Source organism: Cupressus sempervirens, chromosome 3, assembly GCF_028749045.1.
Source record: "Cupressus sempervirens isolate cs-2001-9-10 chromosome 3, ASM2874904v1, whole genome shotgun sequence".
NCBI classification, from domain to species: Eukaryota; Viridiplantae; Streptophyta; class Pinopsida; order Cupressales; family Cupressaceae; genus Cupressus; species Cupressus sempervirens.
In genome coordinates, this window is record NC_143120.1 from 667,450,577 (window position 1) to 667,464,970 (window position 14,394).

Genomic DNA, 14,394 nt, shown 5'->3' on the forward strand with positions numbered 1-14,394 from the left:
AGACCATCTCTTTCCAAGGTAATAGTGGCCTAAAGACAAGGATAGTTACATCTAGTAACACTTGAAGTTATTGAATCTAGTAAAATTTTATCACACCCAAATTTTGAAAGAGCACACACAAGAGCATTACCTTTGTAGAATGTATGAAAAAAGGATATTGTAGTGAAAGAGTGAATAAGAACCTAAGAACATTGAGAAATGTAGGCATTCTTCTAGCTACCATTTGACCTATTAATGTAGGCATTCAAAAAAACTAGTACATATCCTTCAATGTAGAAATTCTCAATCTTTAGTTTATGTACCATAGATAAGCCTTGGAGAAAAGCCTAGTATTCGACCACATTGTTAGTTCTTGGTGGAATAGGATGCACCAAGACTACGATTATCTCCCCATTATGATCCCTTAGACATGCCTTGATTCTAAAAATTCTAGGATCACCATGAGAATATCCATCAAATTTTAGTTTAATAACATTATCAATTGGTAGTGACCATTTAACACCCTTGCTATGCTTGACTGAATAGTAGATATGCATGTACCGAAGGTTTAATGGAGAGGGGATACCATCCCACCTATTGGAAAGATTAGTGCCCCATGAGGAGATAACAAGGTTCTCTAAAGTATTTTTAGTGTGAGAGGAAATAACCTTAGAAACTGAAGACTCAATATGTTGTAGGACCACATCTAAAGGAGAACAAGATTTCCTAAAATAATGGTTATTTTCTTCCCAATAAGTAGTCCTATTAGAAAGTAAACTCCACTAGTTAAGATGTGGGGGAGTGGGGTGTGTGTGTGTTGGGGGGGGGGGGGGTTGAGGGTGAATTAGTTATCTGATTAAAATAAATTTTATTAACCTTATTAAATCTAAAATATGCAATCAATAAGTTTAAAAACCATAGATAGGTCACCATACACAATAACACACAAAAATTAAACTATGGAAACCCTAGATCATAGGGAAAACTATAGTGGAGATGGTGCCCACAACATGATGTACTAATGTAGAAGTTTCTTGCAAGAGGATGGACCCTGTTAGGGTTCAATGAAATATATTTAGTACATATTAGTGCTTATTAGGATACTTTGAATCCCTAGGAGGAGATACTAACCCAGTTATGAGTTGTGCCAAGCTTGTTAGGATTTCTGGAAGGCAAAAGGACCCACTCTCCAAACAACTTGAGGGGAAAGACCACCAAACTCACTATTCAACTTGCCTAAGTAGTACTCTTTTTAGAATAATACCCAATGATAAACTATCCACTAGCACTCTCTACCAAATACAATCACTTTTCTCACTTAGTGTGTGTATGATGCACTAGACACTTCTCTGATCTAAATATCAATTTCACTAGATCTTACTTCCAAGTTTGCATACTTGTATCAAATCTAATCCCTTAAATCACTTACTCATAATTCCTAATCACCACTTACAATTCACAGAATCATTCTATTACAACAAAGGAAAACATATAATGAAAGGTGAGACTGGAAAGGCTTGAGTAGTCCATGAGGGACCTAGCAGATAATCAAACTAGTATCTACCAGGGATTCAAAAATTTGGTTGAGTTTTCCACCAAGGTCATGCACTCTATAGCCACATTCCTCTAGTTTTTAATGGTGAATAAAGAGGAGAAGGACCTAGGAAAAACTACCGAGACAACCTGATCCATCTATGGGTTTCTGGTAGAGGACTAGCTAAAGACCATCCTAAACAAACCAGTTAAGTTGGAGGGGGAGGATGTGGATAAGGATGCTCCTAAGGAAAAGAATGATGACAAACATGGGTAGGAAGAGGATAGCTAGGCTTGGATTTGGTGTTTTTTAATATGTTTTTTTTATGCTCATACCTATAAGTTTGGTACCCTATGGGGGTTTACTTTTTATGCTTATGTCAATTAATGGGACTAATAGTAATTATTTGTTTAGGTATTGATGGTCTATTTTATAGTCTTTTTTGCTTATTATTTTAAGGACTAATAGTACTATTAATTATTCTATGGATATATCTTTTTTTTTGAAGTTTATAGGTGGTATAGGTTAGATGAATGGGAGGTAACCTCTGGCTAATTCTTCTACCTTTTTGGTCATTGGGGTTAGCCCCCTGACTTTTTGGTTACTATCTGATACTTCAAAAACAAAGGAAAACATATTTCCTTTATACGAAGTCCTCAAACTAATTATTAAGTCATCATTGAGGATTTCTCAAATTATAATAGCAATTAATACATGTTACATTACATCTATTCAAAATTACATAACATTGTCATCTCACACTCTTCACAATTATTCACACATGCAACCTCAAACTTAGCATGATCAACCATGCCATCTTTGTTATGTCTTCTATACAATAGTGCCTAACTATATTCTCTCTCTATTAGGAGATATAATCCAATTACCAGAACTTCTTCTTGGGAACTCTACCAGAATATTGTCTTCAATAAATCTCAAATAACTGTCAACTATCTTCATATTTTTTCATGGCTTCTTAACCACATAATCAAGATTATTTCTAGAATATGTTTAAAATTTTGCATAATCACATCTTCAATCCTTGACGTGTACGGCCTCAATCTATGTATGATTTTCTATCAGTCTTCTCAGAATAACTAGTATGTTGACATCAATGACAAGCACTATCATGAATACAACATATAATCAAAATAATAGACTCCCTAATGTTCTAACAAGGCTAGGACACTCCCCCATAGGAATATCATTATAATTCATCCTAACAATCATGCCCTTTGGCATTGATTGCAACATAGGTGAAAAAAATCTAAGTTCCATTTTAAAAATTTATGGCAACATTGATCCCAACATTGATGACAACATTGCATTATTATAATTTGATGCATATTCCATTAAATTCAATATATGATCCCAAGAAGTTTGAAAAACTTATTTTTCACTATTTTCTCTTTAATAAAGTCTCTTAGTGCCTCTTCATAATGTCCTTCCATCACATCATTTAATAATAACTCTAAACTAACTTAATCCAAAATATTTGCTTTCACGTATATAATAGTTCACCCTTTTGAATCATATTTAGAGACATTAGAGATGTTTTAAGAAATGATCAAAATAAAAACACACTACTATTCTAATGGGTAGGCTAGAAAGCTAGACTAAACCCCATCCAATCAAAATAAAATAATTTCTTGTCATCAAGACTACTTGGTGAAGTCATTTGTATCCTTTGTAAATTCCTTCATTTCCATGGTTTTCCTTAGTTCAATGTATTTTTCTTTCAACATATGTAAAATTTTTAGTCTTGTCCTTTATTCTTTACTTCTCCTTTGTCTCACCTCCTTGATTTGTTGGGTACCAACCACCTTTGTCTACTCTCATACTCTTCACTGAAGCTTCTTCTACAATTTATTCTAGCTTTATCTATTTGTTTTTCTTACTTGCAATACCTTTCCCATCTTTCTAATTCCTATCTTCTAAATACATGCCCCATACTCACAAATGTGGCACTTGGGGTTTGTTTTAATTGTCACTTTTCATCCCTTTTAGGATTTGTATTTCATTAAAATATTTTTTAGTATGAATAATTATACTTACATGAAAAGTATGCTAAACTTGCATGTTATCTTTCTTCAAATGCATCCATATATTGATACACAATTTATTTTTATATATTTTACCAAAGGCTCCTTCTTATACTTCACCTTCCAACTCCTTTTGTTAAAAAATATTCCTTTAGTCGAAAAATTCCACAAGTATGAGTACCCCATCTTCTTTCTTTATCCTAATCATTTTTGTGATAGTTAAATCATTTCATTTGTAGATTAGAATCTCTCTAGTGTATTAATTTCTTGTGACATCATATTATATTACATTACTAAAATTTTATCATTTGTGCTCAATCCTTAAACAATGGTCATAGATGTTTTCCTTACATATTTAATTCTTCCCGGTAAATCTTAAGACAAGTTTTATTTGTGAATATCCTTTCTCATTTCAATTAATATTTTAGGTTAATTATCATTATTATCTTTAGATAAATGTATCTCATTTGTAAGATGGTTCAAAAAATAAAAAGCACAAATATTTATTGTTTTGTAAACCATCACGCATAGTATAGGTTTCGATATCAAGGATTAGTTTTCCTTTAAACGTAATGTGAGAAATCAAGCAGTTGCATTAACTTCATCCTTCAATAATTCAATTTATTTTCACACATTTACAACAACTTGTTACCCACTTTATGTGTGTGTGTGTGTGTGTGTGTGTGTGTTCGTGCGCGCGTGTAAATACATATATATCTATATATGTATATACATATATATGTACATATATACATATATATATATATACATACATATATATATATATATATATATATATATACATATATATATATATATATATACATATATATATATATATATATATATATATATATATATATATATATATATATATGTACATAGATATATATGTGTATATATATATATGTATATATACATACACACACACACACATATCTGTGTTTGTTTATATTCACACATATATGTATACATATATGTGTGTATATATATGTATACATATACATATACGCTCACAAATACACACACATATATACATACACATGCATACATATATACACAAACACATTCATATGTATATATACACACATATACACACACACACACATATACATATATATACACATATGTATATTAATATATATACACATATGTATATACATATATTGTGTGTGTATATCTATATAATACATGTATATATATACATGTGTGTGTGTGTGTGTATAATTTTAACTCTTGCTAGAGTTTATGATATTCTTAATACTAAATCATATTTTTTTTGTTTTAGTTTTACTCTTCTATAATTTGTATCAATTCTTACTTGGACCTTTCAACTACAATGATTTGATTTATATAATTGTCTCTTGTACAATTGTTTCCACTATCAAATCACACTCACTTATATATATTCTTGATCAACTTCTTTTTTGTAAAAAAAATTGTCCTTAAATTTTTAATAATGTTTGATTTCTATAATTCCTCCTTATTAATACCAAGACCCCTCAACAACATAGTGAATTTTGATTGAAAAATCCTCACCAAGTGTAATGTTGACTAATCTATTATTGTAATAACTTTGGTTTGATACAATAAATAGAATGATTTTACATATGAAATAAATCTAAATCAATTTTTAACAAATTATACATTCATATATGCATTAATAATGTATTGCACATGTAATCAATCTTTTTTGAAGAAACATATGTAATTAAATTCAAAAGAATCACATTGATGTATCTATTTATAATCTACATAGATAATCCTAAAAGCCTCTAATTTACTTGATCTTCAAATTTACAATCCTTAAAGACAGTTTGTATTCAAGAGTGAATTTTTTAATTTTAAATCACAATTTAGTGTTTGTCTAAGAAAAAAAGTGTACTTTGACTATTGTGAGTCCACCCATTATATATCTCTTCACATGCACATAATTGTTCCCATGTGTCTTGAAGTTCTTTCAGTTTCTCATACATATTCTTATGTAGGCCATGTTGAAAAATAGATTCTTTAATTATTTAGATTTCACTTCACTATTGATTTCTACTCAAAAATATTTTTAAAGACTATTTTGTTCCAATGAATAATTTCCTTCTTTAAGTACCATAATTTAATGTGAAATCTATACATTCTAATACCTTTGAAAAATGAAGTTGAAACCCACCAATTCTTAAGTAATGTTAGAAAGGAAGGGTATCTAAACCACATTTTTTCAAACTTAGAGGAAGGATTATGACTATATGATTGGAAAATTTTCCTTAACTCCAGCCTAATAGAAAAATGATCTAAGAAAATAAATGTAATGATATATGAAGATGCAATGTATCCCAAACTAAAGCATGTGTAGGAAACAAGAAACTAATATATTTTTTCAACTATGTTATAGAAGTGTTTATTGTAATTTGTCCATGCAAATGAACCATTGTAAGTGGGATGTGTTGACATTAAGGTCAATTTGTCTATCAGTGACTCAACACTTAGTCAATTGGTTACATTGCTACCAAGCTCTACAATTGCTATTGAGCTTATCATTCAGTTTGCAGTGTTAACCAATTGATTCAGTTGTTCATGAGCTAAGTAGTCAGAATAAAGTGTCTACTGAGCACTTGGGTCAGTTTACAATGTTTGTCGAGCTACACAGTGTTTACCAAGCTTTAGAGACAAAGCTTAGTGCAAACCTATAATGCCTACCGCTAGTTAACTTTTCTAATTTTATTGCTAAACTCTTTTAGGCCAGTTTTATGTGTTTTCTATATATATTCTTGATCAATTTATATGTGTTTTCTATGGATACATACCCCATACTTGCATGTGTATGGTGTACATGTGCATTTTCTTTATGTTTGACATTTTTGATGTGGTTGAAGAAGGGAGTCGTAGTCACTTGCTAGTCAGGATCTACACGATGTACCACTTCCTATCATTTCTTGTTTAGTTTAGAATATATGTGTATGTACATGCGTGGATTTTGTGTAGATTATAGGTACCAAGTATTGACTTTCCTGAATTGCCAGGATGAGCATACCCTATCACAATATGTCAATGGTAAGAGAGGGGAGATAACTCTTGATTCTGAATCTTATCCCTAATCCATTTGTCCTAAAAAGTAGGGCAAAATTTTGAGTTGTCTGCCCTTCCACATTTTTCAAGTGACACAAATTCATGATTATAGCCCTTGAGTTTGATCTAGTTGTCTGCATTTTATTATGGGTTTTCATTTTTAGTCTTGTAGGTCTTTAGTGTATTTTCTGTTATAATTAAATCAAATTAAAAGAATATTTAATGATTTAATTCAATGGGATTTTATAAAGAAAATTCAATATTTAATTATAATTAATTAATTGATAAATTAATTAAATAAAAGAATTAAATTTAAAGATTGAGGTAAAGTCTAAATTTGGGCTTCATAATATTTATTTAATTTAATAATAATATATTTAGGAGATCATTTTTAAGTAAATGCTAAATATTATTGTTACCTAATAAATATTTTTATCAAAAAATGTCTCTAAAATTAATTAAAGAGAGAAAGCAAAATAATTTAATAAAGATATTTTAAATTGCAAAAAGTATGCATGAAAATGTAAAAGATAATAAAATATAAAAAAGAAATTGATCAGTGAGTTCCCTTGCATGATTGCACAATCAGAGCCTTAAATTAGGGGAGAACTCTTTATCAGACATCTGGAGCTCATTTTTCAAGGATTGGGGTTTTAGAGAAGTGATTTTGAGAGAAGGAAGTTTTTAGAAAAAAGGGGTTTTCTCGCATTCTTTGTGGGATTGTGTGTTTGCATGTTAGCATCATATTTAGGTAAAATCTTGTGATTAAATTACACAATAAGATTTCCATCTTCCAATCTTATGTCTACTTTGTGTTTGGATAGATCTATTTCCAGATATTTGTAGATTTTTTGGATATCATTGATGAAACTCTATTGTGAATCTTAGTTTATTTTCATTTTGAAGTTATTTTTGTTTGAGGAATGGAGTTTTTTTGAAACCCTTGTTCTCTTCAATTTTAATTAGATAGGTTTTGGATTAAAAAATCAATTTCTAGAATGTAAATTCAAATGCTTTTTCTGAGTTTCCCTATTAGCGTATTATTCACAATTTTTATAAAAAAAAATTTTAAAACATAAATTAAAAGGGTGGGTGGGGGGGTGGAGTGTGCTATGTTTGTTTTGTTTCTTTATAAAACAAAAAATTAAAATTAAAAAAAAAAAAATTTGGTGGGCTGGGCCATCAACCCCCTACCCACTCTTCTCCCATGCTACTTTGATGGTAGATAGTCACTGCTATATGTAGTAGTGTTTTTGTCATAGCAGTAGTATTGTTATCGTAGCAAAGTTGCCTATGGTAGCTACCCATAAAGAAGGTCGGCGGGCCTTTAAACACGCTAGTTTTTTTATGTTTTATGTTTTTATCTTTTTTAAATCATTTTATTAAATTAAAATTTTATTAATGATTTTAATAATAGTTTGATTAATTACTAAACATTAATAATTATTTGTTATATTTTAGTATTTATTAATTAATTTAATTAATTTAGTTTAATTAATTTTTAATTAATAATAAATATTATCTAATAAAGTTTAAATTTATTATTATTTAATGATTTTGATTATTAATAAAATTGTAATTACTTTATTGAATAATAAATAATTATTATTTTAATAATTTAATAAATAATTATTTTTAAATTATTTTGTGTTATTTAATTATAACCTTTTGTATTTTCATAAGTTGGTAGTAATTGTGTGATTTGATTTAAAATGGGAAATGGGTTAAGTTGTACAAGGAAATTTATAAACTTTAGTAAAATAAAAAACTTACATTGAAAGGAAAACTTGAACCTTACTGTAAACTCAAACTGTGTGTTTTCAAAATCAAACAAAACTACAAAACTACACTATCTGTTGTATGTTTACTTCTATGTTGGGTTTTGGGTTGACTTAGCTTTAACCGAATCAAGATGTTACTAGAGGGTTGGGATTTTGTTCTGTGATGTCATGATGGTGTTTCTGAATCCAACCTTTTATGCCCAACCTTGGTAATGTGTCATGTGTTTCTATGATGAGTTTGATCTATTGGTGGTTATTTCTTTCCAATGTTCTTATGTGGAACTGAGGTGAACAATGTGTCTTTTCTAATATAACCTTTGAGTCTTTGATCAGTTATTTTTGGATTCTTTTCAATTGCTTGCAAAGGATTGAGGTGTTCTTGTGAATTGTCTTTTGATGCTTTCCAATTTCTTGTAGAGGACTGAGTTGTTATTGTGAATTGTCTTTTGATGCTTTCTAGTCACTTGAATAGGGCTGGGTGAAAATTGTGATTCTTTGATTTGCACTTTTGTGAGCCTAGGGTAGGTAATTTGTATGTGATGCCAGGAAGTGGCTTGCAATGGAGGCCAAGGCCCTAAAGAGGCTAATAGGTAACCTATTTGTAGGTTGTTTAATAAGTGATGACACTACATTAAATGATAGTAAAATGAATTAATAAGAGTCTTTGTCTTTTTTCACCCATACTTTGAGTGCTAGTCCAGGCTAAGATGGGAGTAGAGAGGACACTTGGTTGTAACCTTGCTTTGTTAGTATGGTTTGTCAGTACGAAAGGATACTAGTGCTGCATAGAGTCAGTAGGGGGTCATAGTATTAAAAGACTAGACTAGGTAACCTTAGAGTTGGCTCATGCGATGATACTTGCCCACTTGTGTGATTCCTTGTGTGTCACTATGCCTCTAGATCTAGATGTCATTGTGTCTTGGTACCTTGAGTTAGATTGCTTTTAGGTTTTCCTTGACTTAGATGTTGGATTTGACTTTTGAGTTTGTTATCATATTTAGGACTTGAGACTATCTCCTCAGTATGGTAGAAGTGGACCTTTTTGGGTTACCACAAGGATGGGTGGTAGTGTTTTTTACTTTTACCATTGAGAACCATCAGTTCAATGTCATTGTTGGAGTTCTATGTTCTATATTTCCTTTCACTGTATTCTTCTTTATTATGATGGATGGTTATACCTATTGTATTGTACTTTATTTTATTTATCTTATGAGATGATTGTAATCTATTTTTATGATGTATATTCTTTCAACTCTTCATACCCTGTGACCTATACAATGGATGGTTGTGCATTATGATTATTTCTAAGTGGCATTTGAGATAATTGTATATTATTTAAATGGATCCATACTTGTAGTTATTCTTTAATGTGGATGTGTTATATATTGATTTTAGTATTAGTTAAACTTAAATGTGATTCAACGTCATGGGACCCTTAGGAGATGTAATCTGTTTATGATTGTTTTATGTGTGTGATTAATGCTTTCGCTATATTATATCTAATATTTTTTTATTATCATTAATTTTTTTTTGGCAAACTTAGTAAAACTTCAATTTAACTTCTTTTGGGTTCCCTAGCAGGGTGTTACAAAACCAATCATAGCAGAGGCTACCAAGCTAGTCAATGGAAGTGAAGAAGATTGTAGTGTTAAACAAGATTTGTAATGTTAACCAATTCCAATAGTATCTACCAAGCTCACAAGGTTAACAAAGTGGGTCTAGTGTTGACCAAGTCATACAGTGTCAATTGAGTGATCTAGTTGCTACTAAGTTTCTCAGAATTCACCGAGTCACACAATGCTGACTGAATTCAAGCTACTTGGAAATGATTAGTATGGACCAAGCTTCAAGTTCAACTAAGTGCCATAGATTGTTGATCATTAATAGTTTTTTCCATGTATCAAAACATCACCGAGTTTGTCTTTAGAACTTGAGTTACAATAGTTGGGCCAAATTTGTGGCTTATGATGAAATTGGTATTGTAGTCAACTCCAATAAGTTGTGATTTGGATTGGTATATATGTAATGTATTGTATCATATCCAAACATGGTATGTGAAGAATATATGATGAGCAGAAGTGCGAATTAAAGAATGCTACAAGAAGTATAAGGGACAATAGAGATTTATCTATCACAATTAGGTGGTCATAGCAATACAAGGAATCTGAACTAGCAAATCAGAGTTACAAATCAGAGATACAAATCAGAGATCAGCTACTGGGTCATCATAATAGGTTCATCAGTCAAATCCTTTAACAGGGTAGACTTAATAGTCTTTGCTAAATCTCCTAACTGAGTGCATACTTCATTGTATGTTTGTAAATCCTTTAACATGGTGGAGCTCACAGTCCTTATTTCTCCTAATAGGGTAGATCACAAGAAGTGGTCAATTGTAAGCCTTAATAAGTTAACTTTATATTATAGTACTAAAGCTTGTGGGTATCATCCCCACCCCAATTTTACTTTCTAATTGGAAGGTTTCTGAGTCACCATATCTTGTTTCAAAGTGTTCTAAATGTTTATTTTCTTTCATTCTTTCATGCATGCAATTAGATCAGGATATTAAATGAAGGATTAATTGGTGAAGTTAGATAAAGTCTTATTGGTTCCTGATTCACCCCTCCCCTCTTAGTAACCTTTCCTACCTTATATTTCCAACAAGATGTCCACCAAAGCATTATTCTCAATGAAACTTGCAAAATCAATCATTGCTTTGATTGCAAGAAATATTCCCCCTTCGCTCTCGCATAATAATCTAATAACATTAAAATCACCTTCTAGTGCAAATTCATTAGTGTCTAGAGAATATAAATCTTCAAATAGGATATCCCACAAGATAGCCTTATCCTCTATGGATGTTGGAGCATAAATGTTAAAAGGAGTGCACTCACAATCAAAGCTTGAAATCTGAACTTTCTACTAGTTTATATCTTCTAGAGTTAGAGAGATCCAAATAGTCTTAGGATTCAAGGGGGTACATACACCACAAGATGCATCAAGGGAAGGAAAATGAGTCACATTCCAATTTGACCATTTAGAAACTGACTTGTTGAAATTATCCTTAGAAATTTGTATTTCTTGAAGTAATATTATGTCTACTCCCCTCACATCAAATTATTTTTTTATGTGAGCCCTTTTGTAATTCATGCCTCTAATATTCAAAGAGAAGATCATCATTTCTTTTGAGGAGTGCTACTACACCCTTTGTTAGTCTGTTGATGGGAAAATTCATCTCCAACTAGTTTGAATACCTTATTCGAAATTTTCCTTGATTTTTAGAGCCTTCAGTTTCCTACCTCTTCTAGTCGGGTAATAGTTTTTTGGGTAGAAGTCATTGGAGTCTCGTTGATCGATTTTTCCCAATTATTCAACATTCCTCTGATCATCTTTGTCCGTCACTATTGAATTATCTTCTTATGAACTCTGACGCTCATATAACTCCACTAACATTTTTTTTGGGGGTCATCTATCACGTTCTCATGGCTAGGAATAAGAAGCTCTATAATAATGGTACTGGGCATTAAATCCATCTATTTTCCTACATAGAATAATGCCATGTCATTTTATGAATCCAATTATGTCATTATCTTTTGGTGTCCAATGATGAGGGTATTCGACTTATTTATGAAGCCTCAATGATTGGGGCAAATTCAGATTTTCCATTTCCCTATATTCAATCACCTTTCTTAGTTCACTACCTTGAGAGGGATTTGGAAATTTGTCAACATAAGCTGAAGATTTAGTAAGAACAAAGTATCGGATTAGAACTGAAAATACTATTAATCATGATAGAAACCCAATACACAACGATGTCGGCATTGGGATTTGTAGGATTAGAAAGAACAATACCATTAATCATGATAGCAAAAGATTGATTTGTTGTTGAATGCGAAATTCTAGTTATCCTGCTGTTTTATCCTCCCCTATTTTAGGATGGCATTACTTGTGATGAACTATATGCTCTTTTTCTACCTTATTCTTCTTCCCTGCATTGGAATACCATGTTTTATTTATCAGTGCAGAAATTCTGAGATAAATTCTAAGATAAATTCTAGAAGAAAGATCTATGCTGAATTCATAAAAAACAAACAGATTTTTCAAAGAGTTTCTAATCATCTAATCAAAGTAAATATATTATCTAGCGTGCATGAACACTATTCCAGGATATCCAAGTCACCAAATCCGAGTTACAATAAAACATACCATGAAACCCCACTCCATCAATCTCATTCAAATGTTTATCAAATTAGATGCAGTCAAGATATTTTGACATCAAAATAATGTCCAATTTTAAAAGAAATGTCTAATAAATCCTTCAAATGATTATCAAATCAGATGTAGAGAAGATAATTTGACATCCAAATACTGAGAAAATCTTACAGGTAGAAATTTAGAACAAAACATACCTTGCATACCCATTTCATCAAACTCATTCAAATATTCATTAAATCAGATGTAGAGAAGATCATAAATTAAACATGTCATAGAGCATGAGTACCCACTTCATCAAACTCATTCAAATATTCATCATCTCAGATGCAGAGAAGATTATTTGACATTAAAATAATGAAAAAATCTAAAAGATGAATTTTTTTCATCTAGAATGTAACATACCATGTGAATACCCATTTCATCAAACTCATTCAAATGTACATTAAATCAGATGTAGATAACATCATTTGACAATCAAATAATCCACAAATCTAAAAATAGAAATTTACAATAGCACATGCCATGTTCATTTTTCTTCCCAAAATTCAGATAATCATTTTCCTTTGCATTCAACTTAGTCTCCTTGGTCTTAGGTGGCAGGGATTCCCTTGGATTTAGCTTATGTTTGATCTCCAAAGAGTCTCCATTACTTCTTGTCCGATCTGACAAAAGCATGTCAACACAAGAGACATAACTACATAATGCCTTGATAAACATAGTGTATGATATTAGTCACTGAAGGGTGAAGCCATTAAACTTACTGTGTCTGAGAAAATCCATGATCAACTACCATGTTCTATTATTGCCAGCAGTACGGTTCACCTTCAATTGTTTAGTTTCATGTCAATAATTTGACCATAACTATAGATCTGGATATGCTTGTCTGTGAGTTGTTACGTTATAATTAATAAATGTTTTTTGTGAAAAATGCATCAGACTGACGGATGGAGATGCTTATAAACAAAAGTAGGGGACAGGGCAAGCATCAAAAAGTCCAAATGGTCACTGTTCTTGCCTTGACTTGCTGTTCTATTGTGAAGGAATGCTGATTTATATCATGTCAATTCGTTCAATTATTGTCTTTTCACCATTCTCTAGCTTCTTTGGTGTATGATCAAATCTAGTTTTCTATCGTGATGGCTTTACGATCTGCCTGAATCTAAAAACGAGAACAAAGTTTAGTAAAAAAACAGACCGCAGACCTCACAAAAACATGAAGGCAAATTTTGAGATACAAGATGGAAAAGGCTGCATTTCAACTGACTCTATTGAGCTTTAAAACATTATAGTGAGATCTTATTCAGATTGGTGGCTAGCTAAAGTAGATCAAACGCCTTGCTATTGTGCACAAAATTAGCCGATAGAAATTACCAATCTACGTTATTTTCTTTCAGCAATTCAGAATGAAGAGTCTAGGCGGCTGTGTGGGTCACAAACATAAGCTTCAACTAATGCAAGCAATGCTCCATGCAATCACATTCTCCGTAAGAGAGACATTTCTAAATTCTTTCTTTAAAAAAATACACTATATTGACCTACATCTCTTTACAGTTGACATAGAAGAAATTAGAGATTGGGCTGCAGCTGAATGCAAAGACATCTAATTACCTAGACTATGATCAAATAAATCAACCATTACGCAACTATTAAAGCACCATTGACGAAAAATGAATCAAGCAGTAGAATTGAAAAAACACAACTGAATGCCTCATAACACTATAAATGTATCTTGAATATACAAGCAGGATTGAAACAAGTCAAATGAGTACCCATATCATCATAGAGG